We start from the raw sequence: 20,223 nt of genomic DNA on the forward strand, positions 1-20,223 counted from the left end.
TTCCTGCAGATGCTCCACAGTAAAAGAGACTAAGAAATATGTGACCAAAAACTGAGCTTGACTGTTGCTCAAAGCGTTACCACCTCTCCAATGCACGCAGAATACACGTGAAACTGGAAATTTGGTAGGGAAACCCCAATCCCATTCCCAGGTAGTTGTGATTTGGAGATGCCGGTGTTGGACTGGGGTGTGCAATGTTAAAAAATCTCACAACACCAGGTTATAGTCCAACAGGTTTAATTGGAAACACATTAGCTTTCGGAGCACTGCTCCTGACTATCACCTGATTAAGGAGTGACGCTCGAAGGCTAGTGTCATTCAAATTAAACCTGTTGGACTATAACCTGGTGTTATGTGATTTTTAACACAAGCAGTTGGGCAGCGAACAGTAGTCATAAAAACTGTCCCTACAGCTACAGCACAGGGAGTACCTATTTTATTAAGAGCAATGAAGTTAGTCGCTTTGTCTTGGCTGAAAAAAAAATTATAACCGGGTTTAGCATAGATAATAGAGGGGTCTTCTCAATAAGAAGCCGGCCTAACTTTGTGACTACCCTGAAGGTACAGGTAGTCCATAGCTACAAAAAATGGTCACCCTGAGCTCTTATGGTGAAAGCTGTTCAATAAATGTGGTGTTTCTTTCGGTGAGAGATGTGATTATTGTCCATGACTAGTTCCTTCCATCCCACAATTGAGAAGATGGAGGTCTGATTAGGTGACTCAGTGTGAAGGTGTTAGTGCCAATACTACAAATAGCTTGAATGCTCTCAATAACAGAGACACACTCCTCCAGGAGGCATGCATATGAGATGCGAGGTGCCACAGGGAAGCACTAGCAATTGGTACATTGAACCAAGGCACATAGAATAAGCTTAGTCACATTCAGGTAAGTGCATCCCCATCCTGTGCAGTTGTAACAAATTGGATCGGCCCCGGACTTATTAGAGGAATTCCACGGGCAGCTAGCAGGTGCAGAAAAGTAATAATCAAATGTAACATTATATCTGGTAAACACCTTACAGGTATTCCATACTCTGTTGTTGAGATTCAGGAGGGGAAAAAGGGTCAAAGAGTCCCTGGGCTGACTGAATATTTTATGATGACTTTGAATAAAAACAAATTGTTAGTGAAGCACGACATTTCCCCCGTTCTCTTTTGCAACATGCTGATGTAGATGTCTTTGCATAGAGGCAACGCTCACCAGGACCATGGAAAGCACAACTGAACCCAAACAGGCACAAAACACCTGAACAGGGTAAAGACCATTGAGACTAGTTCCGTAAATGAACTGTCCAACCTTCTTGATGCAGTTAATCATTGTGGTAGTCATTCTTGGTGACATTCCATGCATCGAATGAATCAGTCTCTCGGCACATAAGAACAGCTTTTCGTCATAAACGGTAAACAGTGTCTGGTTGCTCAGGATCACGCGGGTAAACAGTCCCTTGTTGAGCACTAATGCCGGCAACAATGAGTCCACGTGACAGGGTAAGTTCAATCTTCAACATAATGGTCGGACAGGGTCAAGGATTAGGATATGTGAAGCAGAAGAAGAATTATGATTCGAAACATGCAGCTGTGTCTTAGTAGTCTGGTTTGTTACCAATGATTCCGGTTCCTCTCTCAGTTCCCCATCGTTTCCATCTCCATCATCCTCCCATCACCCACCCCCGCCCCGGAACGGGCACACCTAATGACCTTGGAATGAGGAAGGTGAACCCAGGCGGAATGCCCGGCTACCTTTACAGCAGTCAGGGTGCTGAGGAGAACCTGCTAGGGTCCTTGCCATTGAGCTTGGAGGCCAAGGCTTGTCCAATTCTTGATGAGAACGAAATAACCAGTTTCACTAGTTGGAATATTGTTGATGGAGGGGAGTTTCTCATGAGCAGCACCGACCTGGAAGTGAAGACCTCACAAAACTTTGGTCAAAGGAATAACACAGGAGGACATATCCACAGTCATGTGTTTGAAAGGAATAGGGAAGGAGGCATCATTCCAAAGTGAGAGGACAGATCAACCCTGGATGATTTCGGCTGGGAACAAGCGCGTTTTCCCCACAGCAATGCATCGTAGGTGGAACAATACGAGAGGCACAAAACCTAACCCCAGAAAGTCTTGTCTCAGAAGCCAATTAGTTTTCAGGGTCTGGTTACCATGCTCCACGAGCCCTGTCGCCTGTGGGTAATGAGCACAGTGAAATTGTTGGCAGATCCCAAACTGAGGGGGGCCATAATCTCCTTGATTATAATATTTACAACAGTTTTAGCAGCAGCATTGGAAGTTGGGTAAGCTTCAACCCATCTAGGAAACAAAATCAACAATGACCAAAGCATACTTATAGTGTTGACATCTTTGCAACTCAAGTAAGTCTTTAAACATCTTGAACAGTTGGCATTAGTTTGTCAGAGATCGACTCACCCTTTTCAGTGGTTATATCTGGCTCATCATTTTAGGCACAATCATAAGATGGCCGTGAGAGGCTGCTGTTGCGGCCTTATCAGCACGGTTACCAACAGTGACAGGGGATTGGTTCGTGGTCTGCGAGTACCTGAAGAGGTCAAAAGCATTTTTTCCAGAGTTGAGCACAAACATTCACAACTCTGAAAGTTTATCGGGATTCAGTGTAAATGTTAACATGAAGGCCTGTCCCAAAGACGCAGGCACTGAGCAGGTCAAAAAGGTCAGCTTGTTGGACAGAAAAGGGAATCTCAAAAGAAGCTGATTCCAGGATGAACAACGGTCATTAATTATTGTGTCGCATGAGAAGTGAGTACCTATATGGTCAGTAGAAGAACTACCATCAGTGAACATATTGACGCCAGTGTCTGGGATAGGGACAAGGGAAAGATCTGGACATATTTGGATGTCCTTATTGATGAGGAGAATTCAGTCATCACCTAGAGTGGATAAGGGTCATGGGGATGTGCAAGGAAATCGGTGGGATTAATAGTGTACAATACCTAAGTACAATACCTTAGTTATTGCTTAAGCCGGAGTTGTTGTGTAGGTCATGGTTTTGGCAAGCAGCAGTCAAATGTGGAGTTTGTAATTGTCTCAACTGGGTGATCACCACATGAGAACTGTAGACGACAATATCCTGCTGAAGTGTAAGGTTGTCTGTGGACTGTAATCTGAGATAAATAGCGGTAAGGATCTGAGTACAACAGGGATGTCCGAAGGCAACAGAGTCAAGTTTAGTAGAGAAATAGGCAACCGGGCAGTGGCGATCTCCATGTAGTGGAGTGAGAACTGAGGAAGCACAGTCATCCAGAATAGTGCAGTAAAGTTCGAAAGGTCTGTCATAGAGGGGCCTTCCCAATGCTGGAGCTTGTGTCAAGGCATGTTTAAATTCGTTAAAGGATTGCTTTGCCTCTGAGGAGAACTCGAAGGTAGCTTCATAGGGAGTAAAGATGGTCACATCTGAACGAGGTGGGCAGCGTTACGGATCCATTGCTGGCAGAATGTGATCCCTGCCCAGTCACAGGCGAACCTGTTTCACCGTTATTGGGACCGGGTAGTTGACGATAGGAGTAATATGGCTCTGATCAAGGGAGCGTGAAACAGCTGACAGTTTGAAACCTACAAACTATACCTGGCGTTGTAAAATTGAGACTTTTCAGGAGAGATAACATAGCCCAGGCGTTTCAGATCGTTGAGGAGGAGGACAACATCGGAGTGATCAGATTCTTCGCCTAGACTGGCAACAAGGAGCTCGTCTCCATATTGGATCAGTGCAGACATACCTGTAAGGGTGAAAGACCGCAATTGTTTCTGTAAAGCCTGAGAGAAAAGGGTCGGAGAAGGTATGAAGCCCTGAGGTATTTGAGTACACATCAACTGCTGGCCATTAAATGTACAGACAAATAGGTTCTGACTGTCTTCATGAAGAAACAGCGAGAGAGAGAAAAAGCATGAACCAGTCGATAGTGGTCTGGTGTGCTAAATATTTGAACAATTCCCTGGTGTCCCTGATTCTTTCTTCTTTTCATTTCATAATGTATTGTTATCAGGACATGTTTGGGCTGGAATTGGACGATAGAGAGGGAGGGGTCAAGTCAACCACGTTTGAATGATGTGGAAAACCAAATGGAGAAACTACTCACGCATGGCCGACCAATTTGTCTGCATTCAATCGTGGAGGACTGAAGGCTCTTATACATTGTCCACAATCCATCCATACCAAATCCAAGTCACGACACCAGATGATGATCGGGACCCCCGGCAATGCCTCTCCGTTCCGGAATCGGTAAATAAACGCTCCTAATTGGTCTGGCTTTTAAGACTTCACCCTTTATTTTTCATAAGACCGAGTACAGAGCGTACAGAAACACAGAGGTTATACGGTTCCGTGTTCCTTCATGTAACTTTGCACAAAGATGAAAACAAAGACTTTTTTGTTCTTTTCTTAAAGAAGGGTACAGGCCATCGTCGAACAGTACATTCAGACAATCACCAATCAATACATGATATTGCTTTATATGACAGTTCCTTGGTCCAATGATATTTCACAATACTCAGACCACCATTGTATCACTAAGGAGCCATTGCACCTGCATCCAAAGGCTGGCTAAAACTGTCTTATCTAGTTGAGTTATTTCTATGCTTTAAAGGGCACATTGTCTGCTGAACACTACTGAAGCTGACTGTGGTTAGTCACTTATACAGAATAAGCAGTTAGTATCTTAAAGCTATTTCCGGTGGCTTTAGCAGTATTGTCAGTTTTTCAGCCGAGAAGCCATCATGTTGTCACGTAGGTTTTGAAGAACATCTGTTAAATGGTTGCCCCTGCCTACAACTGGTCACCTCAGCATCTATTCAGGTGTGAGATTCTACCTGTCCCTCTGTAACAGGTTCGACAGGCTGAAAAGCCTCCACCTATACCTGTGTAACAGATTCGAGAGAGTGAAGGGCCTCCTTCAGTCCCTCTGTAACCAGCTTAAGAGGCTGAAGGGCCTCCACCTGTCCCACTGTAACTGTACCAAGACATTAAATGACAAAGCAATCCATGGATTGTGAGGAGCCGGTATAATGTATCGAATGAAGGTACCTCCCTTCTCAGTTACAGAGATACCAACAACACAATGTACTGCAGGTGCTCTCTCAGTAATACCTCTTGCAGCTGTAGTAACACTTCTCTCTGTTTTGAATAGTACCTTTTGCATCTTTCCACCTCTTCAAGTGGGTACAGGCTAGTGTGTTCTGAATGGCCTCCTCCTATCCCTCTGTAATAGGCATATTGGGAGAGAATTGCTTTCCCCGTTCTGGAGTAGCAGTCCCAAATGCTTTGACTCAAAGTTATGGAAGGATATGATAACTGTGCACTTTTATCCTGGAACAGTCTCACGCAATGTCATTTGGCAATAAGTATCTCTAGCAATTTCCCTACCAGTCATTTTTTGTAGCTGCTTTGTTGTTTCATACCTGTCTCCTTTTATTAAAAAAGGGTGGGACATATACAACCCTGCAGTGCTCCAGCAATACTCCCATATACAAGGAAAAATGATTAAATGGATTGAAAGATTTATGGTCCATCCGTCAGTAACTCTCATCCATTCTATCCAGACTGAGTAAATGCTGACTTTTGTTCTGATATGAAAAGTTACTTAAGGAAGGGGTTAACTGAGTCTGTTTGTTCGGTGACTGTGAGTAATTTCACTCGCCATGGATTCTAACTATCCCAGTGCAGATTTCCCATCTTTTAATGATAAATGGCTCCATTCAATGTGTTTTCCCATAGTATGGGCGGGAGCATCACTGAAAGCAGTAACAGGGATCAGCAGCTCCAGAGAGAGATGGAGGAGAGATCATAATCTGGGAACATTAGACTGGAATGTTCCAACAATGGACAAGAGTTTATCCTATGATTTTTGGTTTCTTTCTACATATTATGATGGGATGTCAATATCATGGCGGATCTATTATGCTCTTTGCATTATGCAATATATTTATAATCCTATGCTGCCTATCGTCGGTGTCCCTGGTAAGTCTCACCGTCCAGATAGGTTTTTTCTATAAACCAATTATGACTGCATTACTGTTCTTTCATATAGTCTTCACTTCTTGCGACAACTATTGCTCTTGTTGACCATCTGAATCCAGGTGTTCACTCTGCAAACCACTACTAACTGCATCAGTGAACTTGTTCATTTACTGTCTCCCTCCTTGCTCCTGGCAGTGTTACTCATGGGTTACCGTGTTAACCGACTGAGTTTCAGCGGTGAGCCATTGCTTCACTACACTTGTTATTTAAATATTGGGAGCATGGGTGTCACTGCTTTCTGTTACGGTAACAAACTCCGTTTCCTTCATCTGACTCCATACCGTCCCTGTCCAGGTGCTTTTTAAAATGCATTTGTGCGACTTAGACATCGCTGGCTGTCCAGCACTGATAGCCCATCCCGATTTGCCTTTGAGAAGGTGGTGGTGAGCTGCCTTCTTCAATCACTGCAGTCCACTTGCTGTGGGTTGACCCATTATGTCTGTAAGGTGGGGATTTCGGGTTTTTGACTCAATGACAGTGAAAGAACAGCAGTAGTGCCAGAAGACTGTAGGAGAGTAAATGTTGTCCCCTTGTTCAAGAAGGGGAGTAGATTCAACCCTGGAAATTATGGTCCAGTGAGCCTTACTTCGGTTGTGGTTAGGGTATTGGGCAAGATTACAAGGAATAGTGCTTATAAAAGTCTCAAGAGGAATAAGTTGATTGGGGACAGTTCAACACGGTTTTGTGACCTATAGGTTGTGCCTCACAAACTTTATTGAGTTCTTTGAGAAGGTAAGGTGGATGAGGGCATAGTGGCTGATGTGGTGTATATTAATTTCAATAAGGCATTTGATAAGGTTCCACCACGGTAGGCTGTTGCACAAAATGCAGAGGCATGGGATTGAGGGTGATGTAGCTGTTTGGATCAACAATGAGCGAGTTAAAAGAAGACAGAGGGTGGGGGTTGGTGGGAAATGTTCTTCCTGGAGTTCAGTTGCACGTGGTATACTGCAAGGATCTGATTTAGGGCCACTGCTGTTTGTGTTTTTTTTAAATGACCGAGATGAGGGCGTAGAAGGAATGGCTTAGTAAATTTTCAGATGACACTAAGGTTGTTGGAGTTGTGGATAGTGCCGAAAGATGTTGCAGGTTACACAAGGACATAGATAACATGCACAGCTGGGCTGAGAGTTTACAAATGGAGTTTAATGTGTAAAAGTGGGAAATGATGCACCTCAGAAGGAGCAACAGTATTAAAGAGCACAGGGCTAATGGGATGATTCATGGTCATTAAGATGAGCAGAGAGCTTTCGCTATCTGTGTGCATAAATCCCTGAAAGCTGCCACCCAGCTTGATAAGGTTGTTAAGAAGGCATACGGTGGGGGGATTCAAGATGGAGGCAATTCCGTAGGTCTGCTTTGCTAAGCTCTGCATCAGAACCCAGACAAAGTGGGGAACTCACTCTCCCTTTATGACCCATTTTGTTCGAAATCATTACTTTTTGATGCCCAGAATTGTTGTGCGTGATTTTAAAATTGTTAGAAAATGACTAAAGGAAAAGGACTGCGAGGATTGCAAGCAGCAGGGCACTCCCCTGCAGCAAGGGACACGTCTGCGGCCGCATCATCGACCTCAGCGAGCGCTCGCGGGGACTCAACAGCCTGGTCTTGGATTTGGTGAAACTCTGAGTGAAGATTGATTCAGCGATGGAGGAGACCTGGGCCAGGCTTGAACCTATCTCAGTCATGCTGCAGAAGCATGACCACGAGATCCAGCATCTCAGGCAGCACATCATGGAGTTGGAGCAATGGACTGCAGCCTCTGAAACCGTGGTGGAATCCTTGGTGTGTCAGGTCCAGGCCTTGGAACAGCAGGTACAGGCTTTGAAAGAGCAGGTCAATGACCTCGATAATCAAGGCTGTCGGAAGAACATCTGCCTGGTCGGGCTGCAGGAACAGGAAGAGGGATTCCAGCTGGTCAGCTTCTTGGAGCAATGGCTTCTTCAGTTTTTGAAGCTGGGAGTCGGGTCGGGCAGGGATGAGCCCACCATCGCAGAGCACAGGCCGGAAATGGATCAGCGCCCGCACCCAGTCCTAGTGTAACACCAGCAGTTACAGAGATAAGCAAACGGTGCTGGAAGCTTCACGAGTACTGTGGAAGGAGCCACAAGCTCTCTTACAGAAGGTATCGAGTATTATGTTTTCCCAAGACTATTCTGTGATCGTGATACGCAAAAGTAAAGCCTTTGATGAGCTAAAAAGGCGGCTGAGGGACTTGAATATCCAGTACTCTGTATGATATCCGTCAATATTACGTTTCAACCATGGAGGGTCCGTGTTTAATTTTGACTCACCACTAAAGGGAAAGGCCTTCCTGAACACCTCATAATGGATGGACTACTTCACTCCCTTGCGATGGGATGGGGGTGTTGTTTGGCAAAGTGGGCTGGATTTTTTGATTTTTGTTAACCTGGAGCACCGAGGCTTAAAGCATGGATAGGACGGGTTGAGTACCCACTTTTAATTTTATTGTTTTCAGATGCTGTGTGGGTCTGGGGCACAGATTCAGTTGGAAGGAGCCATGAAGGGGTTAGTGGGTATTATGAGAGCCCTCTGTTGGCAAGGGGGCAAAGTCTACTTTCATTTATGTTAGATGTTGGTCTGTTGTAGAACTGTTTGAAGTTTTGAACTGGAAGTTTTGGAAGTTGTATTTTTAAATTTATCCACACTGTTTGCTGCTTTCCCTCGGCAAGCTATGAGTAGGGTTTTCCTCCCAGGGGGTCGTGTACTATTTCAGATGGCTATGGCTAACTTTTGATTTAAATGGTGCACCTGGAATGCTAAGGGGAGTCATGCACAAATTATCAGTAAAAAGCTGTTTTCAATTCTGAGAATAAAGATTGCTGATGTCGCCTTGCTGCAAGAAACACTTCTAACCAGTAAGGAGCCATTCAAGTTACAGCAGGGAGTACAAAGAAGAACAAAGAGCAAAGAAAATTTACAGCCCAGGAATAGGACCTTCAGCCCGCCAAGCCTGACCCGATCCAAATGTGCTGTCTAAAGCCGTAGGACAATTCCTAAGAATCTGTATCCCTCTGCTCCCCACCTACTCATGCATCCCTCCAGATGCATCTTCAATGAATCTACCCTACTTGCCTCTCCCACCTCTGCTGACAACGCGTTCCAAATGCCCAGCAACCTCTGTGTGAAATACTTGCCGTGTGTATCCTCCTTAAACTTTCCACCTCTCACCTTGAAAGCCCGACTTTCGTTATTGAATCCTTCACCATGGTAAAAAAATCTTGTCTCTATCCACCCTGTCTATACCCTTCATGATTTTATCAACTTCAATCAGGTCCCCCCCAATCTCTTTTTTTCTAATGAAAATAAACCTAACCTACTCAACCGTTCTTCATATCTAGCACCTTCCATACCAGGAACCATCCTCATAAACCTTCTCTGCACCGTCTCCAAAGTGTCCACATGCTTTTCGTAATGTAGCGACCAGAATTGTACACATTATTCTAAATGCGACTGAAAGAACGCCTTGTACAAGGTTAACATGATTTGCCAGCTATTATACTCAATACACCGTCCAATGAAGGCAAGCATACTATATGCCTTCTTGGCCACTCTGTTCACCTGTGCAGCAACCTTCAGGGTACAATGGACCTGCACTCCCAGATCTCACTGCCCATCAACTTTTCCCAAGGCTATTCTGTTCATTGTAGAATTCGCTCTAGAATTAGTCTTGCCTAAATGTATCACCTCACATTTGTCTGGATTGAAATCCATCTGCCACATTTCCGCCCAGCTCTCCAGTCTATAGATATCCTCCTGTATTCTCTGACAGTCCCTTATGCTTTCTGCTACTCCACCAATCTTCGTGTCATTTGCAAACTTGCTGATCATTTCAACAGTGCCCTCTTCCAGATTATTTACGTATATTACAAACAACAGTAGCACCAACACTGACCCTTGTGAAACACCACCAGTCACCTTTCTCCATTTCAAGAAACTCCCTTCAACTACCACTCTCTCTCTCCTGTTGCTCAACCAGTTGTTTATCCACCTAAAAAGAACACCTTGCACTCCATATGACTTCCCTTTCTCCATTAGTCGACCATGCGGAATCTTATCAAACGCCTTACTAAATTCATCTATCAACTTGGTCACTTCCCCGAAAAACTGTACTACATTGGTAAGGGACAATCTCCCCCGCACAAATCCATGTTGGCTATCACTGATAAGCCCTTTTTTTTTCAAAATAGAAATAGATCCTTTCCCTCAGTAACTTCTCCAGCAACTTTCCCACCACCGATATCAGGCTCACTGGTCTGTGGTTACCCGGAGTATCCCTACTGCCATTCTTGTACAGGGGGACAACATGAGCAACTCTCCAGTCTTTCGGCACCTTACCCGTATTTAAGGATGCCACAAAGATATCTGACTGGACCCCAGCTATTTCCTCTCTCACGTCCCTCAGCAACCTGGGATAGATCCCATCCGGTCCTGGGGTTTTGTCCAACTGAATAACCTCTAGCCTACCCAACACACCTCCCATACTTACGTTAACGGGATCCAGACTAATCAATCTTCTATCTCTATTATCAAGATTCATCATGTCCCTCTCCTCAGTGAATCTCACCCATTCTGTCAGGTTCAACATAGCCTTCCTTCGTTATCCTTTATTGGACCAATCCTCTCACTACCTACTCGCTTGCTTCTTAAACAAGAATAAAATTCTCCTTCATTCAGCTCGTTAAACCTATTTCATGACCCATTTTAGCCCGCTTGATTCCTCGTTTAAGACTGGCCCTACTCTTCTTAGATTCTTGAGATTTGATGCCCTGCAGCGTGGAAACAGAGCCTTCAACCCAACAATTCCACACCGACCCTCTGAAGAGTAACCCACCCAGATGCATTTCCCTGTGACTGATGCACCGAACACTTTGTTAAATTTAGCATGACCAAGTCATCTGACCTGCACATCCTTTGACTGTGAGAGGAAACCGGAGCACCCTGAGGAAACCCACGCAGACACGGGGAGAATGTGCCAATTGCACACAGACAGTTGCCCACGGCTAGGACCGAACCTGGAATCATAGATGCACCAAAACAACTGGCTGTTCAACCTCCACTTTTAGAATGCTCTGTAGTCAATCGGTGTCATCCCTGACACGAGCACATCTGAGGCAACATACCATCCGGGAGTTCCTTTTTCGGCCACAGAACCGCCTACCTACTCCCCTTACAATAGAATCCCCTCTGACTATGGTCCTACGAGTCTTTTTCCCGCCCTTCTGAACAGCAGTGCCCGACACGGTGCCATGTTCTTGACAACTGCTGCCCTCTCCTGGTGAGCCACCTCCACAACGTTTAAAATCACACAACACCAGATTATCGTCCAACAGGTTTAATTGGAAGCACACCAGTTTTCGGAACGACGGTCCTTCATCAAGTGATTGTGGATGGCTCGATCGTAACACAGAATTTAGAGCAAAAATTTGCAGTGTGATGTAACTGAAATTATACATTGAAGAATTGATTGTCTGTTAAGCCTTTCATCTATTAGAATATAGTGATAGTTTCACTTCTTTCATGTGTAAATCACGTGTAACTTTGTACACCCCAGTCCAACACCAGCATCTCCGAATCACACCTCCACAACAGTATCCAAAACTGTATACCTGTTTTGGAGGAAGATGACCGCAGGGGACACCTACACTGCCTTCCTACTGTTTTTCTGTGTTTTGGTCACCCATTCACTGTCTTCCTGTCTAGTCTGCGGTGTGACCAGTTCACTAAACATGCTATCCACTACCTCCTCAGCATCGGGGATCCTCCACAATGAGTCCATCTGCAGCTCAAGAGCCGTCATGCGGTCAAACGAGAGCTGCTGCTGGACATGCTTCTTGCAAGTGAAAGAGTCAGGAATGTCAGACATTTTCCTAAGCTCTGAACTGAAAATGTGTTGCTGGAAAAGCGCAGCAGGTCAGGCAGAATCCAAGGAGCAGGAGAATCGACGTTTCGCGCATCAACCCTTCTTCAGGAATGTTCCTAAGCTCCCACATCAAGCCAGAGGCACAGGCCCCACGACTGAGGTCGCCTGGCACTGTAAGCTTAGCTTTATATGAACTAACTAAACCCAAACAATGCTCTTAAATATATGAAAAAGCAAGATAAAGAAAAAATAAAAGCCACGGATTACTGAGTCTTCTCCTTCTGATTCGCGGATGGGGGCAGGAGGGTGATACTACACGTGTAGTATCTCGGGTTTAGACATTGCCAAAATATAAATTTAACCTTACCTTCCCGGCAGCCCTTGCTTCACTCCACCTTCTCTCCTCACCACTCTGAGTGTTCAGATGTGTGATTTTTTCTTATCCTTGAATTCGAAAAACAGAGGTGTTACTAACTCATCAAGAGGTATCTTCCATTTCAACCGTGATTCAAAATTAAGGATGAATATGGGTGGTTTATAAGTCTTAAAACTTTAATACATGAAGATATGTATGGGAATATGAATGTATGCTGCCCCTGGCACATTTCCTCAAATTTTTAACAGATGCCCTTTCCGTGTTGCTGGCCTTTGGGGCACGTCATGCAGTAATAGTGGGAGACTTTAACCGACTTATTAACACCGAAGTGGACAGGATGCCTCAGGGTCTTGCGGGTATGTCACAGCAATCCATGCAGTTGGTCGACCTGAACAAGGAGCTGGGGTTGATGTGTGTGTGGAATTGTCTCCACTCTGAGGAGAGGGATCTCACCTTCGTCTCTCAGCCACGTAAGTGCTTTTCGAGGATTGGCATTTTTTACCCTGTTGACCTTTTCGAATTCTGTGCTGTCCTGCAGAATTGTGAAGACAAACATTTCTGATCGTGCAGCAGTAGACATGAAGGTTAAGGTCGGTGGTGATGGGACAGGCTCACGACACTGGCACATGGCCCCTTTCTTCCTGAAGGAGAGAAAGTTTATTGAATATTTTTCGGGGGTATTAAAATTTTTTTGGGTACAGCTAGTAATCCATCAGTGTTCTGGGAGACTGCCAATGCCTATGCGAAGAATTTGATTATTTCTTACTCGCCGTCCCAGAAGCGGCAGACGGCAGTGCAGCTGCGTATGCTCAAGGCTTGCCTGAATGCAGCTGAAACAGCATACCTTGCCAGACCATCTGTAACCAAGTTGCAGCAGTTTACAGCCCTCAGGGCTACTTTGAATGCTGGGCTCACCCAGACAGCAAAGAGGGAAATCTCCTTTGCGAAGCAGTGATTTTTTTTGAGTATGCTGATAAACGAGGTAGATATCTCATATACCTGGCCAGAAAGAAGAATGCCCCCAATCTATCACATCCATTAAAGAGAGTGCTACGACTCTTAGTTGTGATGCCAAAACTTACTTTCTAATATAACCAATTAATTTTGATCATGCCCAGGATACCAGAAACCACTGGAAGCTGAAGTTTATTGTTTTAAAACCTAGAACCCAATCAAACTATGAGAATTGAATGTGTCATAAGAAGTATATAAATTGGGTATTTTCAAAATTAGTGGGAAAGCTCACTGGCCAGCTAACATCATGGTCTCAAATTAGGAAAAAAAGTTCTAGCCAATATACCTTTTTCATGTAAACCCTACTTACAGTATAAAAAATCAGAAAGAAGGTGACCCAGGGATATCAGCAGCTGGAAGACTGAAGACAGCTTGAAGACAGACACACTGCGGTGTTGAGATTAAGTTAATGTAACGTTTAATAAGTTAGTTAATGGAACAGCATTTTTTCTTAGTTGTAGTCAGATAGTAAGCAGTTAAGAAAAGGGGGTATTGTACTTGTGAATAGTTGTTGTTTAGTGTTCACTATTCGGGTTCATAAAATATATTGTTATTTTTCTTTCAATAGTGGAATTTTGGAGTTCACTGTCACTCATGTTTTAACAGATTACTAGTCGGGGTAAGTATTTTTGGTGTTTGGTGTTTATTAATAGAGGGGTTCGACATCGATATTATAACAGTTTGGAGGCTTGTCATTCAGAATTTGGACAGATGTAACAGATTAGGGGTACAAAAGGTCTCAGCAGATTCCAACACTTGGCAATTATCGTCAGAGATCTTTAAATAAAACTTACGTCAGAAAATATGTTTAATTTTGGTTACTTGTGAATGATTAAATGAAAAGTGAGAGAATTGCGTCTTAACATTGCTAAATAGGTTCTGGGGTTTCAAAACGATTCCCAAGTTGCCAAGAAAGTTTAGAAAGACAGAGGAAGGGTGTATATATAGAATTAGCAAATATGTTAAAACTGGGTTTAACCAGGAAAGCTGAAATTGCAGTGGAGTTGGTTAACCACTTTGCTGTACCAGAGAAACTGACAGTGAGTGCAATAGAGTTAGAAAAAAGAAAGGATTGCAAATGCAGTAACTGGAGTTAGAAAATTCAAAAGTGAGACAAAAAGAAAGAGAGAAGAAAGAGAAAGAGAGGTAAAATAGAAAGAGAGAGATAGAGAGGAAAAATAAAGAGAAAATTTGCACTTGAGAAGTTGCGAATTAGACATCAAAGTCAAGTTAACTGGATAGAGATTAAAATAGAAGGTAGGGATGCAGGCACTGATATATATAACTATGTTAAAACATTACCATATTTTGTAAAGTAAAATGCGGTTGCCTTTGTTACTTCATTTGAAAAATTGAATAGATGGATGGAGTGGTCAGCGAACATGTGGGTAACGCTAGTTCAGACTAAGCGGGTAGGCAGAGCGCGTGATGTATGTGCAGCGCTGTTAGATGAGGGGTCAAGAGGTTATGCAGATGTCAAAAAGGCTATTTTGAATGTCAATGAATTGGTACCAGAAGTATATAGACAGCGATTCAGAAACATAATGATGGAACCAGGTCAGAATTATGTTGAGTTTGAAAGAGTTAAACATAGTAGTTTTGATAGATGGGCATTGGCCTGAAAAATAGACAAGACAGATATGGCTCTGAGACAGCTCATTTTGCTGGAGGGATTTAAACACTCTTTTCCAGAGATGATCGGAGTTCATGCGAGTGAACAGGAAGTTCAAGAAGTGAGAAGAGTGGCAGAGATGGCAGGTAAATACGCATTGGTGGATGAGCTTCAACTTGCTTCCGGTAGAATCTCACTCCTGTGAGGGATACAAATTGGGAGAAGGGAAAATCCTACTCTACAAAACAAATATTGAAAGCACACTGGGAATAATTTATTTTTGGTTAATAATGAAGGCCTAGATGGTTGAAAGGAGGTGAAAAGCCTCAGGTGTTTTCACAATACCAGAGTGGAACACATAGAATTACAGTGCATGTGGTTGAAGAACGGCGCTGAGAAAAGATCTCTTCACTGCCATAACACAAAGTCACAATGATAGTCGTTGAAGAAAGGCACGTTGGGAAAAGTTGTGGTAAAAGAGCATAAGTCAGTGTCATTAGTGGAAGTAGTAAAGGAAACTCCAAGCAAAGTGGAGGAGCTGCAGAGGCTGGGTATGGAGTTAGTACCTGATTTCTATAAAGAATTCACCTCTGTGGGTAAAGTTTACTCAGAAAGAACAGGGAGAGAAAGACAACAAGGTATATAATTTTGCGAGATATGGGATCTGCTCAGTCTCTAATATTCGAAGAGTGTGGCGGTGGAAAAGCACAACAGGTCAGGGAGCATCTGAACATCGACATATCAGGCACAAGCCCTTGATCTGGAAAGTGGAGGGGAGGGGGGAGAAGGGGGTAAAAGATTAATAGGAAGGAAGAGGTGAGGCTGGGGGCAGGTCAGTGGGAAAGAGAAAGGAAAATTAAGGTGTGAGTGATTGTGATATGCCGGAGAGGAGGGTGGAGTGGACATGTGGGAAGGAAGGTGGACAGTCAGGAGAGTTGAAGAGGGCGATGCTGAGTTGAAGGGTTGGATCCGGGAAGAGGTTTGGAGAGGTGAGAATTGGAAACTGGTGACGTAGACATTTATGCCATGTGTTTGGAGGGTCCCAGCTATCATACCACCCTGCCCTCTGACCTCTCACCATCACCCCCCACCTGCATCTACCTATCACCTTCGAAGCTACTTCCTGCCCAGCTCCACCCCCACCCACCAATGTATGTCACAGAACCCATTCCCCCATTCCCCAGTTACCTTACGAAGGGGTTATGCCTGAAACATGGATTCTCCTGCTCCTGGGCTGCTCTTGACCTGCTGTGCTTTTCCAACGCCACACCTTTCAACTGTGATCTCCAGCATCTGTAATACTCACATTCTCTCAGCCTCTAAAAGTAAGTGATGAAAGTATTTCCATTCTTTCTGACATGTCATCTGAGAGAGTGATCGTTTGTGAAATGGGAACAGAAATGTAGTACTCCCCTGTGTAAAATCGGGTTGGAGATCCAAATCAAGATGGGGGACGTAACAGAGGGAAAGACCGTCAGTTTCAGAAATACTGTTTTATTCTTGAAAACAATTTAGCAGGATCCAAGGTGGGAGTGACACATTATGTGGTGGAGTCGTCAAAAGAACACCAAGAAATTGAGAAGTTGGAGCACAGCAATTTTTCCAGACTGTGCAATAACAAGTTCTTACTGTCATAGTTTAAAGCAAGAAGCAAAAAAGTAAAGAGAAAGACAAAGGAGTGGAAGTTTAATTTGCTGGCCCGCTGTTTCATGTAATTATGCAGGAAAAAACCTGAACAGGCAGAGGGGCAGGCAGAGGTGTTTAGTCCTGAAAGGCTAATGGCCTTACAACAGAAGTTTACATCAATTGATGCATAAACAGAAAAGGAATCAGAATATATTGTCGAGCGTTAGCATATTAAAGATAGAATCCTAATTGAAAATGGAGACCACGGCTGGTTAGTGAAGAGAAGAAATGGGCCGAAGTTAACTAGATTGTGTTGGCGGTCGCATACAGACAGGAAGTGTTATGGGTATCACATGACCTACCTGTAGAAGGTCATCTCGCTATACCTGCAGGAGGTCACCTTAAAGACTCAGGCTAAGGTACAAAAGCAGTTCTACTGGCCTGGAATGGATAAGGACGTGTTTATTTTTTACCGTATGTATCATACATACCGAATGGTAAGTAGGCCACAGGCAGGAATAAATCCAGAACCTTTGTTGCCAATTCCTGCGTTCGATGGACCTTTCACGAAGGTTATGATTAGTGGCATAGGCCCCCTTTCTAAAATAAAAGTGGAAAACAATATTTGCTGACCATAATGGATGTGTCTGTCAGATTACCAGAGGCAATTTCATTACATAGTATTAAGGCAAAAAGGTTGATGGAGGGGTTGGTAGCTTTCTTTACTCAGTACGGCCTACCCAGAGAGATTACGTCAGTCCAAGGGAGTCAACTTACCGCTCAGCTCTTGAAGTAATTCATGGATAGCTTCAGCATACAGCACTTCCAATCAAGTGTGTCCCATCCTGAATTGCAGGAAGCAGTGGAAAGTTAGCATCAGATGCTGAAGACCATGTTAACAGCGTACTGTCAGGATTGGCCAAATGATTGGGATGAAGGTGTTCCATTAAATTGTTTGCCATTAGAGATGCCCCAAACGAATCTATTCAGTTTACTCTATTTGAGTTAATATTCGGATATGAAGTGAAAGGTCTTTTGGAATTAATCAAAGAGAAATTAACAGGACGGAAGTCGGAGATCTCACACTTGGATTATGTATCTGAGGTGAGGGAGAGATTAAATAGAGTATGTCAGTTAGCTAAACAACACCTGAAGACGGCAAAACATAGAATGAAGCAAGTGGCAGGTAGAAACTATGACGTTTGACATTTTTTTTTCCGTGGGGATGCCACCAGTGGTAGGAAATACCTTCCAAGCCAGGTTTATTGCCCGCTTCAAAATGAAGAAAAAAATATATTCAGGTAAACTATCTGGTAAAGATGCTGGATATAAAGTAAAAGGTAGCAGGTCTGTCATGTGAATATGTTGTAACCTTACTAATATAGAGACAGGGAACTGGGGAAACAGCTGTTAGTTACTGGCCTGCAGAGTGAGGAATCAATACAGATGTCATGGAGTTTGATGTGCCTCAAAATACTTTTAATAACAAGGAAATCCTTGAGGGGTGGGATACGATAGCGACCTGTCTGTTGCAAGAACAATGAGCCCATTGATTGTGCATTGCAGCAGTATGAGGACAGTTGCAGAACCATGATGGTAGGACTTACGCTTTTGTGTATGGGTTGGAAATAGAGAATGCTGTTCTGATAAACAACACTCCTGCAGGCTTAATCCTCAGAAAGCCATCGAGGCCCAGAAGGAAGTGGATGTGATGCTCATCGAAGATATCAATGAACCGAGTCAGAGTGAGTGAAGTACGCTGATTCTGTTAGTTGCTAAACCTGATGGGGCTCCGCGGTTTTTTGTGAACTATCAGAAGGTCAACGCTCAAACAAAATCAGACTCCTATCCAATACCAATATTCAAAGACTACATACCTAAAGTTTGACATGCCTCACACATCAGAAAGTTGGACTTACTGCATGGTTATTGGCAGGCAACTTTATCAGAGAAAGTTTGTAAACTTAAAAGGGCTACACCAATTCAAAGTGATGCTCTTTGGAATGAATAACGCACCAGCCACAATCCAAAGACTCGGGAACTGAGTTGTGGCCAGATTAACAAATTGTGCAGTTTATCTGTTAGATGCAGTGATCTTTAGCATGTTACAGTTCGCAGAGCTCATTGAACGATTACAAGAACGAAATCTGATAATAAACGAAAAGAAAACAGAATTTATGAAGGCAGAAGTGACGTTCTTGGGACATCTCATTGGACATGGACGGTTGACCTCATGGAATACAAAGACGAAGGGCTTTGAGATATTTCCACAACCATCCTACAATGAAAGAAGAGTTTAGATATTCTGGGACTGTGTAGATTCCATTGGAAGTTTGTTCCAAACTGCAGCAGCGTCGTGGAACCATTGATGGATTTACTAAAAAAAGGACACAAAATTTTGGTGTATAGAACAGTTCCAGCAGGTATTTGAGAATTCAAAAGCAGCATTAACCATCACAACAGTTTTAGCGGCACCAAATATTTTGAAACCCTTCAAAATTGCGATTGTTGCTAGCGATATAGTGGTTGGAGATGTATTGATGCAGGAGCATGATAATGGAATGGAATGGCCAATTGGCTACCTGTAAAAGAAAACGAACACCCACAGGAAAGAAAATGCTCCACTATTGAAAAAGGATTAGTGAGATTGGTACTGGCCTGCCAATATGTGACAAATCCTTTTGCATTTTTTGAAATATTTAAAGATTAAGTATGAGAATATTTCATTCGAAATCTCATGTTACCCACTTTTAACTACCAGAATAGACATGTTGTGGTCTGCAAAATTGTGACAGCAGATGTGTTATCGCAGACTTAAAGGAAAGCATGCAGATGCGATTAGAGCACTTACAGTGTGGAAACATGCCCTTTGGCCCAATAAGTCCACACCAAAACACAACCCACACAGACCCATTCCACTACATTTATCCCTGCCTCTAACACGACGGCCAATTTACCTAAACTGCAAATTTTTTTGGACTGCAGGAGGAAACTAGAGCACCCGGAGGAAACCCAAGCAGACACAGGGAGAATGTGCCAACGCCATGCAGCCAGTCGCCTGAGGTGAGGATTGAACCTTTGCCGTTGGCGCTGTGTGGCAGCAGTACTAATCACTGTGCCATCGTGCCGCTCAATGATCGCACTTGACATATTCCAATGTTACATAGGTGTGTAGAATTAATATGAAAGGTATAAGTTCGATTAATTACTTTTGCATTTCGTAGTTTTGGGATTCAGAATTACAGGAAAAGAAATGAAGCCATCGTTTAATTCTGATGCTTCATTTTTTTCGCTGAAGGGGCGAGGTATTAATCAGCTGAAAGCATGTCTGGTCACTTTAAGATAGAACGGGGTTCGCTGAATATAATATATAGCCAGAGCTGCCAGGTTTTTCCAAATATAACAATTGGCTGGTAAATGGATACTGGGGTTTTGGTTGCTGATGTAATAACAATTAGTTTAAATAATACCCAGGATACCAGAAGCCAATGGAATTTGAATATCATTGTTTTTGCATGTGGAAACCAATCAAATTATGACAATTTAATGTGTCATGGGGAGTATATGCATCTGGCAGTTTGAACACTAGACGGAGAGTAACTGCTATTGGACCGCAGAGCAACTGCTGTAGAGCAGTAGTGTAACTGGCCATCTAAAACACTCTCTGCCAA

This window comes from Chiloscyllium punctatum, chromosome 4 (genome assembly GCF_047496795.1).
Source record: "Chiloscyllium punctatum isolate Juve2018m chromosome 4, sChiPun1.3, whole genome shotgun sequence".
Classification (NCBI taxonomy): Eukaryota; Metazoa; Chordata; class Chondrichthyes; order Orectolobiformes; family Hemiscylliidae; genus Chiloscyllium; species Chiloscyllium punctatum.